Here is a 22,654-nt window from a genome sequence, read left to right as displayed (position 1 = left end):
TAACCAGAGGCTGCAAGCTGCGAACGCCTCTAGGCTGAGCCGCCACCTGACGCGGCAGCAGTGTCTCCCGGATTTTTCAGAGAGGGTCCCCCTCCAGCAGGTGCTGCCCTGCCTGGGATCCTGGAATCTGGAACCATCCACTTCTGCAGCTGCTACAACTACGGACACTGCCTTCCTTTCCCACCTTCTCATCTCCAGCCAGGACACCCAAAGAGGCAGCCAGATGGCGGAGGAGTAGTGGAAATCAACTGCGCGGATTCGTAGCCCCAGCAGAGCAGAGCCGACTACACAGGACCGCAGTGCTTACAACCAGGACAGTAACCAAGCTGCCCCAGGTTGACAGCGCCACCTGATGGCCACTGCTCAATACAACATGTCCCACCTCGCTTTTGCTTTTTCTTCAGGGTAAAGGAGAGATACGTAACCTGCACTTAGCTTTAAGCTCTGAGTTGAAGTCGCATCTGGTCCACATTATGTTTTTTCTGAGCCTCAGACTGATTAAGCAACAGCCACCCAGGGTGTGCTTTCCTACAGTGGGTCATACGCGTGCAGGAAGGTGAGCCAAAGCTCACAGCACATTTGAGGCCAGACGACCGTTTGCATCATATCTGCTAAGGTTCCAATGGCCACAGCAAGCTACAGGGCCAGGCCCAGTGTAGCACCATTCCCTGGGTGGTCAGGCTGTGCAGCAGGATGGAATATATATGACATGAGTACAGCCAAGGTTAAAAGGCAGATAAAGGTCACCCGACAAAGAGACCAGTGCGTGATCCAATGTTGCTGAAAACTGACCACACACACACCGGGCTCCTGGGTTTACCTGCAGCAAAACAGGAGACAGAGTGTGCTCAACAACCAGCCCTGTGCGATGCATCACTCCCCATGGCCAGCGGGTCCAGTCCACAGTTGAAGCTGCCCTTCGTGCTGTAGGAGAGCAGCCCCAACCCCTCCCCTGGGGTCTGAAATCCAGAAAGCTGGGGGCATGCGTCACAGCCACTGTCACGTGCACTCAAGCAGGACTAAGGAGAACACATCAGGCCCAGAACAGGGAAAGATAAGCCCAGCACTGGCTGAGAGAACTCAGCATCTCCCAGTCAGGAAATAGTCCAGACTCAAGCCCACGCTTACGGGGCAAAGCCAAGGTCAAAAGACTGCATGAAGGCAACCGCCTTTCTCAACCCGCGACATACATTCCACTCGTCTTACGCACTGCGAGGTCATCGGGCGGAAAAGCTGGGAGTAATAATCCAGTCTCCCACAAAAGGCAGAAAACAAACGGTATCTCTTTCATCTCTCTATTCCTGCCATCCAGTACCAGGAGAGGAGCAGGACAGAACAGACATCAAGCAATGACTGTTGAAATTAATTGATCACTAACGGCACGGAATAATGTCAGAATACGCTTAACAGAGTGGTTAAGAACATGACACACACGGACCTCAGTTCAATGTAAAATGGCAGGGCCACTTTAAAAAGTTTGATAGTTTCTTATAAACATAAACTTATCATTCAACACACCCCTAGGAATCAACCCAAAAGAAGTGAAAACATACATCCTCACAAAGACTGCACATGAATATTCACAGCAGAATTATTCAAAACAACCAGGAAATGGAAATAAGCCCAATGCCTGTCGATGAGTAAATGGATAAACAAAATACTCATACAATGGAATCCTAAACAAGTAATTCAAAAGAGGGACCAATTAACACACGCAGTGACGCACGTGCCTCCAGCTAGATAACAGAAGCCAGATGACAAGGCCACGTAGTGTATGATTCCATGTATGAAATGTCCAGAAAAAAGTAAAAGTATAGAGAGACACAGTACATTAGTGGGGGGCCTGGAGCTAGAGATGAGAATGGAGACTGAATTTCAAATGAGCAAAAGGGACCATTTGGGGGTGATGGAAAATTTTAAAACTGGATTGTAGTGACGGCTGCACAACTTTTAAAAGTTACTGAAAATCATTGAAAGGTATGTTCGAAGAAATGAATTCTGATGAAATTACAGAGGACCTGGGTTCAAATCCTGCCTCTACTACTTAGAGCCATGCCACCTAGGGAGTAACTCGCGAGCCTCAGTTTCACCATATGTAAAATGGGGACAAGACATAACTGCTAAGGGATCAGTTAGCTAGTCCACGCTGTGGGCTAAGCACAGGGCCTGACAGGTGTCTGAGAAGCTGTAAAGAACTCTCCAGCACCCTGTGCTTTTAGGGAAATCACTTTCACCCCAGTCCGTCCCAAGTCCAAGGTCTGATCCTCGTCTGTATTTCAGTTGCCAGTTCCCAAATCCCCATGGAAATACATCCACCTCTGCCTTGTCCCCAGATCCCTGCTACAAGAATTACACGGCATATTTCTGGGCAGAAATAAAAGTATGTCTGTCTCTCTCACCCACATGGCAGCTCCAGAAACGGAGGCTTTCCCAGAATGCTGTACTGAAATGAACTACAGGCATTTCCTCTCCACTTTTTACTTTACTTGTTTTTAACGAAAACAATAATAATAACCTTGGCTTAGTGGGTCTGGGCTGCCCGGGCTGCCAGATTCCAGAAGCACGTTTCTTGGAAACACCCGCCTTACTAATGGACCTTTGGGGAAGGGGCAGCTGCTGAACAGACGATTCACTGTGATGACAGCTTCCTGGTGAGGGCTCAGACCAGCTGGACGGCGGGTCAATTTACAACTTCACGAAAGACTCAATAAAAGCCATAAATAAGAGGGCACAGGGGTGAGCGAGCCGCACGGAGTCGGGAGGTCCCAGACGCCGGAACACAAGGTTTATCAGCAACGCAGTGAAAGGTGCAGACCCCGTATGCCAAGGACGCTTGTCGCCCAATGGAAACAGATTGTGCCTAAGGACTAGGGCAGCCATTTCTCAGGTTCCTCGGCCGTGGATCTGCGGGAAGTGGGGGTGAGGAAAGGCTGCCTTCCCTGAGAAAATAAATCTTGGTGCCTCCAAAGTTGACCGCGGATAAGGACTCTTCTGGGAGTAACTGGTGTCCCACCTTCCAAACTGCCTGGCTTCCCACCGTTCAATCCACTCTTGAAGCTGGACACTTATCTACCGATTCGACAGGAAGTAGCTTCAGAACAGGCCATATGCTGTCCTTTCACTCACTCCCTTAATACCTTTACCGCGATCATTACCAAAATTACCAAAGTCGATTCTGAGCTCGTGTCCCCTCCTGAGATAATACCGACTCCAAGGCACGGCCGTGAGGGTGAGGGTGAGATGAGGGAGAGTTGAAAATACATCACTAAGTAAATCTCCGCACGTGCCTGGCACAGGGCATCCTCCATACACGGCAGCTCTACGACTTCTCACCATGTAACCCTCCTCGTAAGGAGCTTAAGCTCACGCATTTGTTATTATTATTATAAACCACACGATAATTATAACCACGATTCATCACAGCTCTTCAGCTGTTTTGTGCCGCACACACTGTTCTAGAAGCTCCGGGGCCTTTCCCTCATTTGAGGACATAGATTATAGATATAAAGTACTCAATGTAGATGCTATGTGTGTGTGTGTGTGTGTGTGTGTTTTATATAGAGAGGCTGCCAAAAAAAATGTGTACACATTTTAAGAAAGGAAAAAACTATTAAAATTGTAATGCAATGAACGACACTAGCATTCATTTGATGAACGCCATCTTTTGAGCGGACATCATACTACACATTGCAACCGTAATTCAATTCAACTCTGAAAAGTCATACATAGATAACATCTCTTAAAATGTGCACTTTTTTTTGGCACCCCCAGTATATAGTGGATAGAATATAGAATACAGAATACAATGAAAGTTGCTTATATACAGTATATATTACAGACTATACTATATTATAGTACATGTTACATAGTATATATTATGTTACAATAATATAGCATCTATATTATATAGACCTATAATATATAGCATATTATATATTATACTAGCATAATATACTCAAATAGTATACAGTATCTATATTATAGTGTGTATTGCATGGTGTACAATTATATTACATATTATAGTATAGACTATAAACACTATGTAGGATATATACCATATATGCTATTCATGATACATAGTACATATGATAGAGCATATATACTAGTGTTTACATAACATAGTATATATTATGCACAGTATATAATATATAATACCTAGTATACTATATTATATTATCTACACAATATACTAGATACTATGCATTATATAGTATATATTATACATACTAGTGTATATATATTATATAATGTTCTTTGTATAATGTAGTATAGTAAGAATTTATTGTATATTACTATGCATTATATAGTGCATATAATATACAAAATAGTACATATTGCATAGCACATTATATACATATATGTTATATATATGTTATTATTTACTATCTCTGTAGACCTTCCAAGTCCCTCAATCATCCCCCTAGTTTCTCTCCTGTGCTGAATTAGGAGGACACAGTCTGAGAGGGAAAAGACTTTGCCCAAGTCCCAGAGCTGGAGCCAGGTCTACACAATTCTCCTTCCCTTACTGGGCTGTGGGAGCGTCAGACCCTTTCACAAGCAAGTTTGGATAGTAAGAAACTTTGCTCTTATTGATAAAATGTACATACGCTCCGGACACCATGCTAAGAATTTCTAAACTGTACCTTCTTCAATCCTTCCCACTCCAACTACCCCAGAATATATATTTTTTCATGGTCATCTTTCCACAGTTAAGAAAAGTGAGGCTCTGATACATTGGGGAGTCTGACCAAGTCACAGGGTTGATGAGGAACAAGACCTGCGCTCTTAACCCACCACAAGGGGGTAAGAGGAGGAAAAGCCCGAAGCCGATCACAACTGTTCCGCTTCTGGAATCCAGGTGCTGCTTCTGCTAAGTCTATGAAAAGAAATGTACAATTTTCCTGTGACATTTCCCTCCACTGAACTGTTTTGTCTGTAGTGAAAGAGATTTCCGATTTGGGCTTCAGTACACTGATTATGTGGCCAAGTTAAACTGTCTTCCTTGGGGGAAAAAAAATAAAAAAGAAATCATTAAAACTGAGCCAGAAAGAGAAATGACAAGCACACGGGCAGAGAAGATAAAGTTGACGCCTTCGAAGATGGAAATTACGTAAATAGCAGCCTGGGTTCCTAACATGTAGATTTCTCCTATCCAGGTTCTTCCAAAGCTCCAGATGCTGGAAGGAAAACACCCCTAAGTAGACATTTGTTACTTATTTTTCTCTCGTTGCCTGGAGGCCCACGTTCCTCCATTTCTCATCTCTCAAAACTGCACACAGTTTCCCGAAGCATTGCCTGCTGCCTCTGGTCTGTCGAGACTCCTGGAGAGTCTGAGATGCCGGTTTAACCGAGGCGGGAGATGGAAGGGTAAGCAGGCCAGGAAAATGAGCCTTTGCTCAGGGGGGTTAATAGGCTGTGTGCATGGCATGAATTGTAAGGACCATGCAATGCCTCCTTCTAGGAGAACACAGTGTCTCTCTCTCGGCACAAGAGTTGTCCCTCGCGTATGTGAATAGAAAGTTACCGGCCCTTGGGAGTAAAGGCGATCAGAAGCCAACATTTATTGAGCACCTACTATGTACCAGGCACACACTTCCCTAATCCATACAGCAACGCTGAGAGAGGGACAGTATCATCTTCTTTTACAGATTAGAATAACAGGAGATTGCAAACAGCACGATAGCAGGGATTCCATCTGTCTTGTTTGCCCACATCAGCACCGAGTAGGTGCTCGGTAAGTATCTGGTGAACGAATCAATGAGGAAACTAACACTCATAGACGTGTGGCGTATAGGAGCGGTGAACAGGACCTGAGTGTTAGCTCTGCCTGCCATTTACCAGCCATGCAATCTCTAAGCTTCATGTACAAAATGGATCTACCTCCTGGAGTTTGGGGGAGGATCAGATGAGATAAGGGAGGGATGGGGAATTCTGGAAGGAGCTACACGACGAATCCAGCAGCCCTTAAGTCTGGGTGGTGGGAGTACTGGAAATGTGTGTCTGCTTCTTACAGTGACACCCATCGATTTCATCAATGCATTTCCTTCTCCTCTTTCTTCTCGAACAGAAACCCTTGTTCCTGTGGGAAACCTGCTCACTCACCTGACCAATCACAGCATTTCATTCGTAACCACAGGGATTGGTTCAAGGGTGCACATGTGATACACACCCAGCCAATCAAGTCCCTCCCTGAGACTGTTCCACCTGACCATTGAGAAAAGACTTTTCCTTCCTAGTAGGGTCATTCACTTGATAGGGATTAGTCTGGAGCTATAGTACCCACCTTTCCCCCATCTGGAGAAGGACCACTGGAGAAATGGAGAGAGAGCAAGATGGCAGCCTATCAGAGCCCTGGATACAGCCGTGCCTGATCCCCGCATGGAATGTACCTGTCTGAGCCTACATAGTCCCTTGACTGTGTTAGACTGAGTTCTGACACGTGCAGTCCTGACTTTCACACTTCTGTTCTCGACTGTCTACGTGTTCCACAATGAGCCTGTATTACATGTACAACAGGCTTGAGATTTAAAAACAAAACACAAAGGAAACAACAGATCAGTGTTTGTCTGCAGTGGGCTGTCTCGTGGACACGTCTCCTCTGAGGCGTGGGCCGAGCCTGTCTACTCCAGGGAGGCCATAGTTTTCCCTTTGCTCCATGATTCCTTCCGCTGCTCCCTCTGAGGTCTCCAGGCCTGACTCACTGCTTCCAGAGTAAAGACTTTACCCCACCCTCCCCAAATCAAGAGACTGCCAAATGCACCTTTTCTAGCACCCCCATAGGTCCCTGCTTTAAAGTGATAATTAACAGAAAGTTGGGTGTCTTTTACCCCCTGGGAGAAAAAATTCTTTAACGGCAGGAAGTGGAGCAGAGGGTGGTGGATTTCACAAGGAGGTAAGGAAGCTTATGTAAGTGGCATTGCTGTATGTGATTATATCACCAGGATAAGAAAAACTCATTCTTATTTGGGTGTTAGGCCGATTATGAAGTTTTGGGCTTACATGAAATAAGTCACAGAGAAAAGCCTCACCCAGCCCCAGAATAATATCCACATCACACAGCCGTAACACCTTCCCAGCGCTATTCTAAGCTCCTTCCATGTATTAAAGCCCGTGAGGGGAGTGATATTATTATCCCCATCTTACAGAGGGGGAAACTGAGTCACAGAGCGACTGCATCACTTGCCCAAGATCCCAGCCCACGTCCACATCCTGAACATCTCAGATAAGCCAACACCAAAGCTGTGTACAAAACCAAAAATCAGCCAGTTGGATCTTTTAGTTTGGTGAAATACGCTTAAATTAGTAAGGGGGGGGGGAGATCAGCCCAACTATTTTTGTTTTCTTTTAATTACATCAACTTCCTGGCTTGTGCAAACCCAGAATATCAGGAATTACCAATTACCATCGACAGTTGTGCACACAAGGCAGAGGCTTCAAACGGGAGGGTCACAGATCAAATTCAGCGCACAGCGGCATTGGCTTTGGCTGGGTCAGGTTCTTCTTGAGAACAGTTCAGATGGGGCCTGAGCTCTCTAGTTTACCACAGCCCCCCCCCACCGCCCCAATGCCTCACACCTGGCCCACTTCACTCATGTACAGGAATCTGAGTGAGCAGTCTCCGATGTAAGGAAAGCTTGGTAACAAGAGGCAAAGAAAATTCTCTTTCGTTGCTTCACCCAAACTGGACTTTACCTTCTGTTTACGGTGATGTCCCATAGTCTGTACTAGTTCTCAACCTTTGCTTTCTCCAATAGGACACATGTGACAGGGCGCATTCACATGTGCAGCCCCCACTTCGGGTGTACAGTGGGGGAGGGCAGGTTAGAATTTCTGGCATAGCAATCCCATCTTTCTTTCTCTCCTGCTCATGGGAGCACATTCACATAGCGAGTACAAGAGAACATTATCACGGACACACATATGCATTTATTCTGTTTTTCACTAAGTAAATGGCTGGGAAGTTTGGTTGCAGGAACCATTATCATTTGTAAAATGCTTCCATGGGATGCTGTGCACCAAGGTTGAGACTCTGCCCCAGAACCTAGTAAGTGCTCAGTAAATATGGGTTGAATCAATAAAGGCATGAACTGCAGAAAAAGGGAGATGCCGGAGTACAGTGGGCTACTCACCATGGCCCAGAGATGGTGGGGACGCCCTGGTTTTATAAAGGGCCCGGTGACCAGATGCCAAGATGGCAGGATTCAAGGGCATCAAGATATAGGCCAGCATTTCCGAAACTCAAGATGTCACCACCGTCTCTAGTCATTCCATGTCTGTGTTCCACCTGTACAATTATTTCCTTCATAGATTTATGTTAAAGCGGCTCTCGCTTCTAAAAAATTAAACACATTTATTGAAATTGGAAGCTCTGCAAACTCCTGCAAATGGCAAACCAATAGCATTTGTCGTAAGTTGTAAGTGGTGAAAAACAAATGCAACGAAGACCTCCCCCAAAAATCAAATTTGGGCTAGAATTATCTGCTGGATGTGCTATGCCGAGGCCAGAGTAGTCTTTCTAAAATCATAAATTATATCATTTCATTTCCCTGCTTAAACCCTCTAAAGACTTGCTCTGGGCTTAGATGAAATCCAAAGTTCTTACATTTCCTGCAAGGGTCAGAGGCCAGGTCCTCCCCCTCTGAACCCCACCCCTCTGGTGCTGTGCTTCAGACACTCTGATCTTGGGGACCTTCACTGCTCCCGAGAACCTCCTGCCTCAGAGCCTTTGCACACACTGTTCTCTCGGCCTGGAAAGGTACTCTGCTCACGCTGTCGCGTCATTCAATCCCTAACCAAACGCCACCTTCTTACAGAGGCCCTGACCTCACCTCCTCATCCCAGTTTGCCCAGGACGGTCCCAGCTCCGACCCTGGAGTCCCTGTGCTGTGAAGCCCCTCGGTGCCCAGCAGACTGGGACAGCTATTCCCCCTGGGGCTCCCCCGACCACACAGTCCTGCTTTGTTCCTCTTCATCATATGACATGTTCACATCTTTGCTTTTCTGTTTTCTTTCTCCTTCACCAGAATATGGGTCCCACGAGGACAGGGAGTGCGGGGTGTTTTGTTCACGGCTGTGAACCCAGAACAGTACCTGGCACACAACTGGCATTTACTTAATGTTTTGGACGACAATGTCAGAGGAATGACCGTCCTGGCCTCTAATCTGTTGTTTACAATTTAGTTGTCTCCCTTTGGCTGCAGTGAACAAAGCTTTCCCCAGACGTAGAATTATGTCCTCTGTCATGTGGGAGACCCTGCTCGCTGCGCCATCCGCCATGCGGGAGACCCGGCGGGGTCTCTGCTCCCGCTCCCCACATAACGCAGGACATGGTGAGGCCAAAAAGGAACACCCACGGAGCCATAGGTAGGGGAGTCATACCACTTTATTCTCTCTGGCGGCACTATACTCTCACTGGAGGCTGGATCCACACTGTCCGCAAACCGCCATCCACACTTGCCCAGCTGCCATCTTCTTGCTAGCCCCCATTCTTTTCTCTCTTCTCCTTCTCTCCCTGCTAGCGTAGCCACAGCAGGTATATTAGTGGCCAATGGCTCACTGGTTACAGCTGACGGCCAACTAGCCAAAGCTGATGGCCATGCAATCACAGTTGATGGCCATTTACTACCTGAGCCAGCACCTGTCTTTGTGAGGCCGAGAGCCTGGAAACTTCTTTCTGGGGCTCTGCCCCCACATCCTCGCACTAGGTTACCAGAAAGGGACTTATTGGGCCAATGAGAATGCCGTGTTTACAGTTTTGATACCCAGTGTCACACTGTTTTCCAAAAGGGTCAAAGCCCCAGTTCCCACTGTGCCCAAGGTTCCTGAGGCTACTCACTCCCCCATGGCCGGGCCAGCATCTCCATAGTTAAATCCTTACTAGGTGGAAATGTAGCTGTTTCTTGCTTTAATTTGCATTTCTTTGATTACTAGTCAGGCTGATCATTTCCCCATGTGCTTAGCTAATTGCATTTAATCTTTTCCAGTTGTTTCTTCACACCCCTTTGCTTGTTTTTCTACCCAGTCTCAGGATTTGTCTTACTGATTTCTTTGAGGTTGTCTCATACATTAAAGGCTTAATTCTTTCCATTTTCTGGTCCCTGCATTCAATTATGTCCCTTTCATATTTCCTTACTCCCTCTTTACGTTTCCACACCCCATTTTGTATTTCTCTTTTCACTGGGCTTTAGGGTTTTTTTTCATAGCTAATTATTGAATATACATTTAGAGGAGGCTCCTAAAGGTTTCCCATCTCACTCAGAGTATAGATACATTTCTTAAAATCACCTCCAAGGCTCACCATGATCTGCCTCCCCCATATTACCCCTCTGACCTCAGTTCCTACCACTCTGCCCCTGGGTCTCTCTGCTCCAGACATTCTGGCTTCTCTGTCAAACATGCCAGCCACACTTCTACCTCAGGACCTTTGCACATGCATTTTCCTCTGCCTGGAAGACTCCTTCCCAAGTATCTGCATGCCAACCTCCCTCACTTCCTTCAGGTCTTTACTGAACCGTCATCTCAATGAGTCCTTCCCTGGCCACCTTATCTAAAATTTCAGAACAATGAGCCCTCCCACCACCATAAAGATGCCCACGTCCTAATCCCCAGAACCTATGAACATGTTACCTCACGTCACCAGAGGGAGGTTGCAAAGTGTTGCAGGTGTGATTAAATTAGATTCTGAGATGAGGGGACTGTCTGCGTGGGATCCATTGAATCACAGGGGACCATGCAAGAGGGAGGCAGGAAGGTCGGAGTCAGAGACATGGATGCTGACGGCCTTTAGAGGCTGACAAGGCGAGGATTCTCCCTGGGAGCGTCCAGGAGGAAGCCGCCCTGCAGACTCACCTTCGGCTTATGGCTTCCAGAGTGTAAGATAATAAATATGGATGGTTTCAAGCCGCTACATTTGCAGTAATTTGTTACAGCAGCCATAAGAAATGACTATTGTCGCAGACACCTCCCATCTACCTGCTTCTTTCTTTGTTTCTTCTTGGCATTCGTTACTAAGTTCCTAGAATTGGATGTATTTTTCTTTTTGCCTCCCTAGTAGAACATAAACTCCACAAGGATAGTAGTTGTCTGCTGTGTTCACATTGTATCCCCAGTACCTAGAACAGTGCCGGGCACACAACAGGAATTCGATAAGCCTTCACTGAACAAATGGACGGAGGAATGAGAACGAAGGAACCATCTGCTCTCCTGTCAAATAGAAAACTCTTGGTAGCTGAGGTTGCTGCAAGGTCACTACATCTAAGGGGCCACTCTGGGTAGAAGAAGGTTTTGGAGAAGATACCAGGCACTGGAGAAAGACGAGTCTGATATTCTAGGGGAGTCCCCAGTTTGCTCCATCCTGTACCCTCCCACAGGGTACATGACGCAACTCTACACTCAAGGGGCAGATGAGAAAAAGTAGTGGTCAAAATCCTGAGCTGCAGACTCCGGCTCCCTTCCCTGGTTCCTCTTCTAGCTCAGTGCTGTCCAATAAAATCATATTGAAAACCAGTTATGTCCTTTTTCAAATTTCTAGTAGCCACACTTAAAAAGCATCGTTGAAATAAAATAGCGTAAAAGAAAACATAGGCACTCAACTTATGGACGGGGTCTCAGAGGAGTCTTTGTGAACTTGGCCCCAAAGGCAAGGGAAGTAAAAGCAAAAATAAATACATGGGACTATATCAAACTAAAAAGCTTCTGCACAGCAAAAGAAACATCAACAAAAGAAAAAAGGAACCAACCCAATAGGAGAAAATACTTACAAATGATACCTCAAATAAGGGGCTAATATCCAAAATGTATAAAGAACTCATATAACCCAACAACAACAAAAATAAACAGTCCAATTAAAAAAGGACAGGGAGCCTGAATGGACACTTTTCCAAGGACGATATGCAGATGGCCAAAGGATACATGAAAAAAATGCTCAATATCACTAGCTCTAAATGCAAATCAAAACCACGAGATTATCACTGCACAGTCATTAGAAAGGTTATTTTCCATGAGACAAGCAATAACAAGTGTTGGCAAGGATGTGGGGAAAAGGAACACTCACACACTGCTGGTGGGATTGCAGACTGGTGCAGCCGCTATGGAAGGCAGTACGGCGGTTCCTCAAAAAACGAAAAATAGAACTACCTTATGACCCAGCAATCCCACTTCTGGGTATGTACCAAAAAAATTTGAGAACACTTACACATAAAGATATATGTACCCCTATGTTCACTGCAGCATTATTCACGGTGACCGAGATATGGAAACAACCCAGGAGTCCTTGGACAGATGACAGAACAAAGAAGACGTGGTACATATATACAATGAAATATTACTCAGCCATAAAAAGATGAAATGCTGCCATTTGCGACAACGTGGGTGGATCTTGAGATTAGCAAGCTGAGCAAAAGAAGTCAGACAGAAAAAGTCCAGAAACATGATTGCATTTGTATGTGGGATATAAAACTGAAAGCAGCAAACAAAAGCAAGCCCATATATACAGACAACAGAATGATGGTTAGCAGAGGAGAGGGGAGGTGGCAGGAGGACGAAGAGGGGACAGGGGGTCAAATATATGGTGACATGGTGACAGAAGGAGACTAGACTTCAGGTGGTAAGCACACAATAAAGTATACAGATGTCATATTATAAAGCTGTAAACCTGAAATTTGTATGTTATTAACCAATGTTATCCCAACACGTTTAATTTAAAAATCGAAAAACAAAGGTGTTATTAAAAGATGGAAATAATTTTAATAGTATGTTTTATTTGGCTGTAACATAGCCAAGACAGCATTTCAGCACATAATCAATATGAAAAAAATTGAAATATTTTACTTTCATTTTTCTATGTCCTAAGACTTCAAACGCCCCTATGTATTTTATAAGTTTAATTTGGACATTGTATTTTCAACAGTTAAGGGCAATGGAATCCCACTGAAACAATCAAGCTGGTTTCACAGAAAAACACTTTACTGCTTTGGTTTCTAGATTAAATGTAAACTAGTAAAAGTTACGTAAAATTGAAACTTCGCCCCCTGCATTGCGCTGGGCATGCCTGTCTTTGGCCGGGGTTCCCAGTGCAAACGGTCGCAGGTTGTGTGCCCCTGTGCATGTTATTTAAGCTCTCTGAACTTTCCTCTATCGTCTACAGAACAGGCGGTGGTAACAGCAGCTATTTTCGTGGGTTAAATGAAGTCATGGGTGAAAAGTAACTGGTACATTGCCAAGACTTTATAAATTGTAGCTATCGTTATCTGGAGCAATTTCTTGCCTTTCCCAGGGAGGAGCCCCTGGTTAGAAAGAAGGGGGCTGAACTGACACGTATGGAACACCTACTTGTGCCAGCCCTGAACTTCAGAGGTGCCATCTCAAATGTCCCAGCCAGCCTTCACCATGGGAGCTGCCACCTCCACCTGGCCCAGCGCCCCCCCGCCAACGCCTCTCCCAGGCTGAGGGCAGAAGCCAGTCTCCTTGCTGGCGTGGGAGGATGGCTGTGACTAGAAAGCCTTGGGGCACAGCTTCAGTCCCCTAGGGAGGTGCCTGGGGGCCCTTTTCCCTCGGCCCCTCTTCCCTGCTGTCATGCGGGAGACCCTGCTCGCTGCGCCATTTGTCGTGCGGGGAGGCCTGCAGGGTCTCTGCTCCCGCTCCGCACACAAGAACGCAGGATATGGTGAGGCCAAAAAGGAACACCCACGGAGCCATAGGTAGGGGAGTCATACCACTATATTCTCTCTGGCGGCACTATACTCTCACTGGAGGCTGGATCCACACTGTCCGCAAACCGCCATCCACGCTTGCCAGCCCAGCCGCCATCTCCTTGCCAGCCCCCATTCTTCTCTTCTCCTTCTCCTAGCGTAACCACAGCAGTTATATTAGTGGCCAATGGCTCACTGGTTACAGCTGACGGCCAACTAGCCACAGCTGATGGCCATGCAATCACAGTTGATGGCCATTTACTACCTGAGCCAGCACCTGTCTATGTGAGGCCGAGAGCCTGGAAACTGCTTTCTGGGGCTCTGCCCCCACACCTGCCTATGTCCCAGTCGGGCTTCTCTTCCTCCCTTCCTCCCCCTGCCCCTCTCTCCCCTTCGCCCTCTCCTTCCCTCCCGTCCCTTTGCCAGAAGGTTCTGGAGCTGCCTCACCAGCCTGTTGAAACGGCCAGAGCCTTGTCTCAGAGATTTTTCAACAGTGTTTTTCTCCCCACAGGGAACAGGTGACGGCAGATGGCGTCTCAAACCCACTCTCAGGGGGAAGGGCCACCTCCCACGGGCCTCTCCAGTCTAGACTCGAGCTTCCTGAGACATGATTAACGAGAGAAACCGTGCGATTGAACTCCCAGGAAAAATCCAGCTGATTGCCTCAGCTTCCAAGATGCCGTGGTGGAAGGTGGGTGGACGCTCCCGCCTCACCCGACGGTCATGGCAGAAAGAGCTTGGACGCTCAAGTCTGAGAGACCAGGCTCCCTCCTCTTAACCTCCTGCTCTCGGCCAGGTTGTTGAATGGCTCTGAGGGCAGTGTCTTTGTCTGTAAAATGGATATAACGATCCCGCTGCCCCAGAGGTTGCTGTAAGGCCCAGTAAAGAAGCATCATTGGCACTACGCCTGGCATATAGTAAGCGCTCACTGAGTGGGGATTGTTACCCCTCACTGTCCAGTCCTCAGGGGGCAGGGCTGAGGCTGCGCCTCTCCTCCCCAGGACCAGAGCACACACAAATACATGTTTCCAAAGTAACAACACTGAGTCCCCTCCAGACCAGTGAAAGCAGGGTGCTGCCTGCTACGTGTCGGGGCCAGGAGGAAGGGGAGGCAGGGGAGGCTCTCTCCTTTGGCGCAAAGGTTAAGGGGGCACCCCAGTCCTCAAGATAAAGAACACTCGGGTGCAACATTCTCAAAAAAAAAAAATCAAAATAAATGCAAAAACATCTATGATGAACAAAAAAAATCCAAGTTTTAAATAAGAAGCCGGGGCCAGTAGTACCAGGTTTTCCTTTTGCCTCCAGCTCTGCAAATGGCACTGCCAGGCATCTAATTGCCTCTCAGGTATGAACCCATTCCTTCCTCACCATAACCCTGTAAGTACTGCTGTTACCCTGACAACCAGGTGATGGACAGGAGGCCCACAGAGGTGGGATACGTGGCCCCAGGCTGCCCAGCTCTGAAGGGGCAGAGCTGGGACTCGAACCCCGGCAGTCTGCACAGAGAGATCCCTTCCTAGCCACTGTCCTACGCTTGCCTGTGACACCTCCCTGCCCACTGGGGATTCTATCACTACATTGCATGCTTGGCTCCAGGCGTTGCTGGTTGAGCAAGGCCCCTTCCTGTCATTCCAATCTGTCATTCCAATAGCAGACATGTGCCACCTCCTGGGCTGGGTTCCGCAGACGCTGAACAGAGATGAAACAGAGCCTGTCCTTACGAGGGCGGGTGGGATGCCTTGCGCCATGAGTGACGGCTGATGCCCACTGCTCTGAGGCCTGGACAGGCGCTCAGTGAGGCTGGAGGAGGGCGTGACTAGCTCGGCTGCAGCCAGAGGTCACCTGAACTGCGGGCGTTTCCTGCCTCCCTGTCCTGTGACGACTGACCACTGTGAGATGAGTAAGAGGCTGAGCTGAGAACACAAAGGAGCCATGTCCCCATTTCACTTACACGGAATCGGCTCCAAGTGATGTTCACCAACAGCACATAACCTGAGTTCCCTTTCCTTCTCCTGGGGTATCCGACGGCCCAAAACTCTTCCCTCTACACCCTCCACGAGCAGCATGACGTGAGGGTGAAGGGCACTGAGTCACACACGCTGCGCTTTCCTAACCAGGTGACCGTGGGCCAGCCACGGAGTCTCCCTGGCCTGTTTCTTCATCCATGAAATGGGGAAAGTGAGGCGGACCCCACAGGTGGGGGGTTAGAGGTAATAAGTGCACATAAAGGACGGAGTGCGGGCCAGACATGTCGAAAGCACCCAGGAGGTGGTAACTATTTTGTAAAAAGGGTTGCACTGTCCACTGCCACGCGTAACCTGTGTTTACGAAACGACCCAGCACCCCAGGCCTCCGAGAGAAACAGTCAGCGAGACGGCACGTTTGATGCAACAGAGCGGTCAACTCACTGAAAAAGTCCAGCGCAGAGACAGCCTTACCTGCAGTGCGAAGAGCTGGCTGCTTCTGCTCTGGGACGCTCCCCCCAGCGGCGGCGTCTCATAGGCCTGGACGGCTCGGCCCCACTCGTTTATAAAGCCCCCCAGGTGCTCCCAAGGAGGACCAGCGCTGTGGGCGAGAAGGGTTACCTTGGGGGAGGGGTTCCGCGGGAAGGGGCGGGCTGGCGAGGAGCTAGTGACTGACGCCTGGAGATTCGCTTGAGTAATTAGTCATTCACCACACCTTGGCGTTTTAAGCGTTTTCTACACGGGTACTGCATTTCACCGTCTTAACTTTTTATCATGGGGGGGGGTTTTAAACACGCACCTGGTTAACCAACCAGTGATGTGTAGCTTCAGGGGCCGCGACACCACCCAGTGGGGCCAAACCACCAACGACCGCCCCACCAACAGCGGCTCCACCGGGGTCAGTGTTTCCCAACAAAAGCCAGACGAGAAATCATTTCATCTGTAAGTATGACCACGTGTTAACGCTAAAAGAGCTCTTTTAATACAACCACTCCTAACAAGTTAAGCGTTGCTTATTGTCCTCCACTATCCAAAGTGTTCCAAGTGTCTCATGAATGTCATGCTTTTTTTCAAACTTTTTTTTTTTTCAGGATTTAAATTAAGATCCTCCCCATGGCGATGGGCTGGTGTGTCTTCCAGGTCTCATGTTTCAGGGCTTCTCACGCTTTCACGTGCATGTGAATTTCCTGGGGACCTGGCTAAAACGCAGATTCTAACCCAGGAGGTTTCCTCCATTTCCAACAGTCCCAGCGGGTGACACGACCACAGCTTAACTGGCATAGCTCTATTTTATAATAAAAGGAAGTCTTTTTTTAAAGTAACGTTGACGTCTTTGGGCAGACTCCATGCTTCGGGAGAGAAAACACTGAGAAGGGCCATCACCTTCCCACAAGTGCAACTGATAATCACACCTACTGTGGGTGTTTAGACGCCCAAGACAACACCTGAGCCTCCAGGATTGGTACCTGACCCCCTGGCCTTCCGGGCGTTCATCCTAGCAGGGTGTGGCCCTCCCCAAAACCCGAGGCCACCTCATCAAGTTCCTGGAACCTCTGCAAGTGCATCGATGTGTTCGGTTCCTGGCAGGCAGACAGAAACGCAAGCTGCAGAAACAAGGTAGTTACCTTTCCTTGCAGTTACAGGTTTAATTAAAAAGCCCCGTGCTGCCAGGTTGCAAGCACCCTCCACTGATCTGCGAGACGTACTGATGGCTTGGCTCTCCCTGCTCATCACCTCCTTTCATCAGATCCGGTTCTGACTGGGCCGCTGCTTTCCCGTCACCTGCTCCCGTCACCCAGGACTCAGGCAGCACCAGCCCCGCGAGCTGGGAGGATGGCTGTGCCCCCAGGGAACTGCCGGCCTCACGCGGGAGGTGGTGGCGTCACCCGTCACCACGGCAAACCCACAGTGAGCCTCTGCGGACTGCCAGGCAGTGAGCCAAGTACTTCAAACACACCCTCTGCTCCGATCCTTAATTAATTGTTCTGTGTGCTACAATCCCGTTACCAGATCTCATGGCCCCGGCACCAGGTTTGCTCTGTCATAGCTCCTGTTCCATTTTCTTCTCAGCCCTTAAAAGTACCCGAAACACACCCATTTCTTGGCCTCCCTGTCACTGCCCTGGATGGTGAACTCCAGGAGGCCAGGAGTTTGCCTCCCTCATTCAGTACAGGGTCCCCAGCGCCTGAAACACACAGACATAAAGATCTCAATAAATGTCGAGAAGGTCTGTCTGTGTTGTGGCGAGTTGCAGAATTTCCTCTTCTTTCAGGCCGGGTAGTATTCCACCGCATGTAGAGACCACATTTTCTTTATCCCTTCACCTGTCGATAAGTGTTCAGGTTGTTTCCATGCCTTGGCTATTGTGAATAGTGCTGCAATGGACGGGGGGTGCAAACTCTCCTTGAATTCCTGATTTTGATTCTTTGGGAAAAATACCTCCAAATGGGATTGCTGGATCATATGTTAGCTTTGTAATTTTTTGAGGCACCTCCGATCTGTTTTCCACAGTGGCTACACCAGTTTGCATTCTTACCAGCAGCGTGCATGGGTTCCAGTTTTTCCACATCCTGGACAAAATTTGTTGTCTTGTTTGTTCAGAGGGTAAACCTCACGTTAAATGTTCTTAACAAAATAACATTTTAAATAAACAAACAAATTGTGCTAAATTTGGTTTATCGCAGTTAGTCCTCCCGGCAGGTCTTTGAGCTCACTAGTCTTATACCCATTTTATAGATGAGGAAACTGAGGCTCACGGGGGGGGGGGAGCAGTTCACCCAAATGTGCCTGCACAGGAAGCTGTAGAACGGGGACTGAAACTCAAGTCTAAGTTCAGCAAGGGTTCTTAGCCTGAGGTCCATGAGCTTGTAACCTAGGACCGGTGAACTTGGATGGGAAAACAAATTCTTAATTATCCTGACATCTAACTGAAATGTAGCATTTCCTTCCATTGTGAATGTAGGAAGCAAACTGCAGTCTTGTCAGCAGCCCCCGAGACTTTGTCCCCAATTGGAATCAAAGACATTTTCATGTCCCATTACCTCTATTGCAGATATCCTGGAATATCATTTACACTCATCACTGCCTGTAAATTACAATCGTAATAATGTACCGCCCCACCACCAGATCTTGGTCTGTGCTGTGTGAATAAAGAAGCACATGTGTTGCTGTATCACAATTTGCCTTTGTAATATTTTGCCCACTGTGTTTCAACATAATTAGTTGCCTGAAATAAGCCAGAGAAAGATCCAATACCGCACTGTATCATTTATATACAGAATCTAAATGAACAAATAAATAAGTCCAACTCATAGAAACAAAGTAGAAAGTGGTTGCCAGGGACTTGGGGGTGGGGGTGCGGATAAGGAGAGGTCAGTAAAACGGTACAAACTTCCAGTTACATGATCAATAAAGTCTGAGAGTCTAATGTAAACCATGGTGACGACAGTTGATAACACGGTATTGCAGAATTGAAATGTGCTAAGCGAGTAGAACTTAAATGTTCTCACTAAAAAAAAAAAAAGGTCAATATGTGAGGTGGCGGGGGTGTTAATTAACTTGATGGGAAGGGGAGACTTCTTTCAGAATGTATACATATGAGTATGTCACATCTTCACATTGTACACTTTAAATATCTTACAGTTCTATTTGTCAATTATACCTCAATAAAGCTGAATATTTGTGTATATATAGAGGGTGCCCCCAAAATGTATACACGACTTGTATTCATCTTTGATTATCAGTATATATTATTACAATGTTAATACAGTTTTTTCCTTTCTTAAAATGTGTATGCATTTTTTTGTCTGCAATATATAGTATATATATGTATATACACAGTATATATATATGTTGGACAATCAGCTCTAATGCATCTTTTGGAGCAAAAATTAATATAAGACACAGTCTTATATCATATAAGGCCCGGCCTTATATTATAGTAAAATAAAACCAAGTCTTATATTTATGTTTGCTCCAGAAGACGCATTAGAGCTGATGGTCTGGCTAGGTCTTACTTTTGGGGAAACACAGTCTACCTAAAAACAACTCTGAGAAGGGGCTCAGGCATGGAAAAGGCAGAGAACCAGGCTTCGGGGCCTGCGCTCTGACCACCTGGCTGGACATAACTCGTGCCTTAGCCTGCAGGTGAGGTTAGCAACTCTCCTCCCTTCAAGGGTGGGGACACCAAGGCCCAGCGTGGGAACTGGCCTGGTAGACACGCAGGGAGGCAGAGTCTGGGTCTGAGCTGGAATCCAGGCTTTCGAGCGCCTTTACGGCTGGGCCACACTGCCATCTAGGGACACAAAGCATTTCCAACCTGTCGTAGCCCCGGAGCTTGTGGCCTGTAGCCCAGGGAAGGGCCACTCAGAGGCGTTTGCAGGGGGACCAGGGCTCTGGCTCACCAAGCTGCAGTGACTTGGGTCCATTCCTTCATGCAAAATGCGAAGCTGTCATCATTCACGCACACGCCACTGGTGGGTGCAAATCAGCGCAGCCACCTTGAGAGATGACTGGGCACTGACCAGAAAACGGGGGTGTGCACCCCATTTGACAGCGTGATGTCAGACCGGGCTTCCTGGAAAAAGCGATGCCTGAGTGATACTTAAAGGTCGCTCAGGAGAAACATGGGCAAAGTCCTCTGGTGAAAAGTGAGGGCATGGCCACAGAAAACTGGCCGCTGAGTTAGGCTGGGAAAGCGATGAAAGACTAGGCTGAGAGGTGGGCAGGGGCCAGATGGTGTGGGGCTCTCAGGCCCTGGCAAGGAGTTGGTCTTGACCCTCAGGCCACAGAAGCCACTGAAGTGTGTAGAGCAGGGGACTGTCGACATTGCCGTGTACCCTCCTGGGTGCGGGGTGCAGGTGGGGAATAAGAGGAAGCAGAGAGTCCAGCAGAGCAGCCACTGTAGTGACCAGGCAAGAGGTGACAGTGGCAGTGGAGGCAGAGAAAAGAGGACAGAGCCAAGAGATGCTTGGAGGCAGAATTGACGGACGTGGTGACAGATTCTATGTGCGGAATCAGGAGTCCAAGAATATGTCCCTTCCACTAGGCAGCACGGAGCCCCCTGGGGTCCAGGCCTGGTGGCCTCATCCCAAGTCTGCATCCCTCCACATTTTCCCTGGTCCAACACCTCCTGGACCAATAAACGTCTGGCTAAAGAAGAAGCCTTCCATCCAGAAGGAAGGACCTGAGATTCAGCATTATCTCAGATCAAAGACCAAAATGATTCTCCTGGCTCACCACATCTGGGCCCCTCGTGTCCCGAAACTCATTATCCCACATGGCACCGGTGACAATTAGTGGGAAGTTGCATAGACAGCTCCTGATTGGATCTAAATTCCCTTGACATGAACCAATTACTCTGAGCAACTCAACTTGAACGCCTGGACACGCTGCCCCCTATAAAGACGCCTCCTTCTTCCCGCATATACCTCTTTCTTCCCACTGAATAAATTGTGAGCTGTTAGTTTACAGGGGTCAGGATATTTTCATTAGTGATTAAAGAAGCAGGTCTGCCCACCACGTTAACCGTGAGTCCCAGGTGATTTCCACAGGGATGGGACTAGGTTGAGGTGAAGGGTCCCAACCCTCTGCCCCCAGGTGTTAGTCCCAGCCACTGCCCAAGCAGTGGACTGCCCTCGCCTGGGTCCTGGGGCCAGACAAAGCCAGTCCCCTCACATCCAAGCTCCCAAGTACCTGCCACATTAGACACGCTGCTTCAGCCCACAGCTCTCAGGCATGAACCCTTATCCACGCTTCCCTCATTCAAGAACAAATTCTGAGTGCCTGCTCCATGCCAGGCACGGTTCCAGAATGCCCTGCCCCCACTGAGCTCACATCCATGTGGAGAGAGATACACAAGAAACAAAAATATATAGTACAGGGGGCGGCCGGACAGCTCAGGTGGTTAGAGCGAGCTGCTCTTAACAACAAGGTTGCCGGTTCGATCCCCACATGGGCCACTGTGAGCTGCGCCCTCCACAACTAGATTGGAACAACCACTTGACTTGGAGCTGATGAGGCCTGGAAAAACACACTTAAAATAAATAAATTATATATATATGTATATGTATATGTATATATATATATATATATATATATATATATATATATATATATATATATATATAACAAAGATGGCAAGAAATCCTGGGGCGGAATTTTAGATGAAGAAGCGAGTAGGGCTTCCTGGGAGAAGGAATGCCACCAACTGAAATAGTGTCCTCAGGGGCAGTCTTGTTGAGAAGGTGACCTTTGAGAAAAGCCAAAGGATGTGAGAGAGGAAGCCATGAGGCCGAACGGGAAGAACATTCCAGGCCAGGGAGAAAGCAAGCACAAGCGTCCTGGGGCAGGAGGGGTCTGCCGTGTTGGAGGACACCGGTCCAGTGCAGCTGGGACAGGGAGAGACAGGAGACAGCAGGTGAGGTCAGAGAGGTGATGGACGGAGGAGCCAGCGGGCGTGGGGCCTCTTCAGCTGCTCAGAAAACACGGCTTTGACTCTGAAGGAGATGGGAAGTCCCTGGAGGCCTACAAGATGGGAGATCGCTCTAGCCGCTGGGCTGGTGCCGCCCAGGGTGCCAGCGACGATGCTGCTGGCAATGACATTCTCATTGTGTTGCAGTTTGGCTTTTCTTTTCTTTTCTTTTTTATGTTTAATCCATCAGCATCTAATCTCTTCCGCCTGTACCCTGGTGGCTCCTCGGGGAGCACCCCCGCCCCCGCCCCATTGTGAATAGCTTTGAGCTCTGACCTACTCCAAATGGATTTTAAGACCTTTTTCTGGAAAATGTCACATTTATTCAGTGACTTCCGGCTCCACTCCGGACCACTGCTTCCTTTGCACATTCTGTCGCATTTCTCTCTATTTTGAAAAGAAAAAAACACTGTATCTCCTTCTGGTTTTCAGGTGAAATAGGAATTTCTGCTACTTTCCCACTTCTAACCCAAATCTGGACCTTCCCGCCCCTTCCCTTCTCCTGCCCACCCCTCCTGCCACGTCATCAT

At 47.9% G+C, this 22,654-nt stretch overlaps 1 long non-coding RNA gene across 1 annotated transcript in view; it reads right to left on the bottom strand.

The window, feature by feature from the left end:
* Nucleotides 1-16,146, bottom strand: part of LOC141569431 (uncharacterized) — a 250,202-nt gene extending 234,056 nt beyond the window's left edge. The window contains exon 1 of the long non-coding RNA XR_012493043.1: nucleotides 16,127-16,146. This is a non-coding gene — a long non-coding RNA (uncharacterized LOC141569431). The remainder of the gene's footprint in view (nucleotides 1-16,126) is intronic.
* Nucleotides 16,147-22,654: the final 6,508 nt, after the last annotated feature.

This window comes from Rhinolophus sinicus, linkage group LG18, assembly GCF_036562045.2.
Source record: "Rhinolophus sinicus isolate RSC01 linkage group LG18, ASM3656204v1, whole genome shotgun sequence".
NCBI lineage: Eukaryota > Metazoa > Chordata > Mammalia > Chiroptera > Rhinolophidae > Rhinolophus > Rhinolophus sinicus.
The sequence above is the reverse complement of the archived record's forward strand: the minus strand, read 5'-3'. Positions and strand labels throughout refer to the sequence as shown.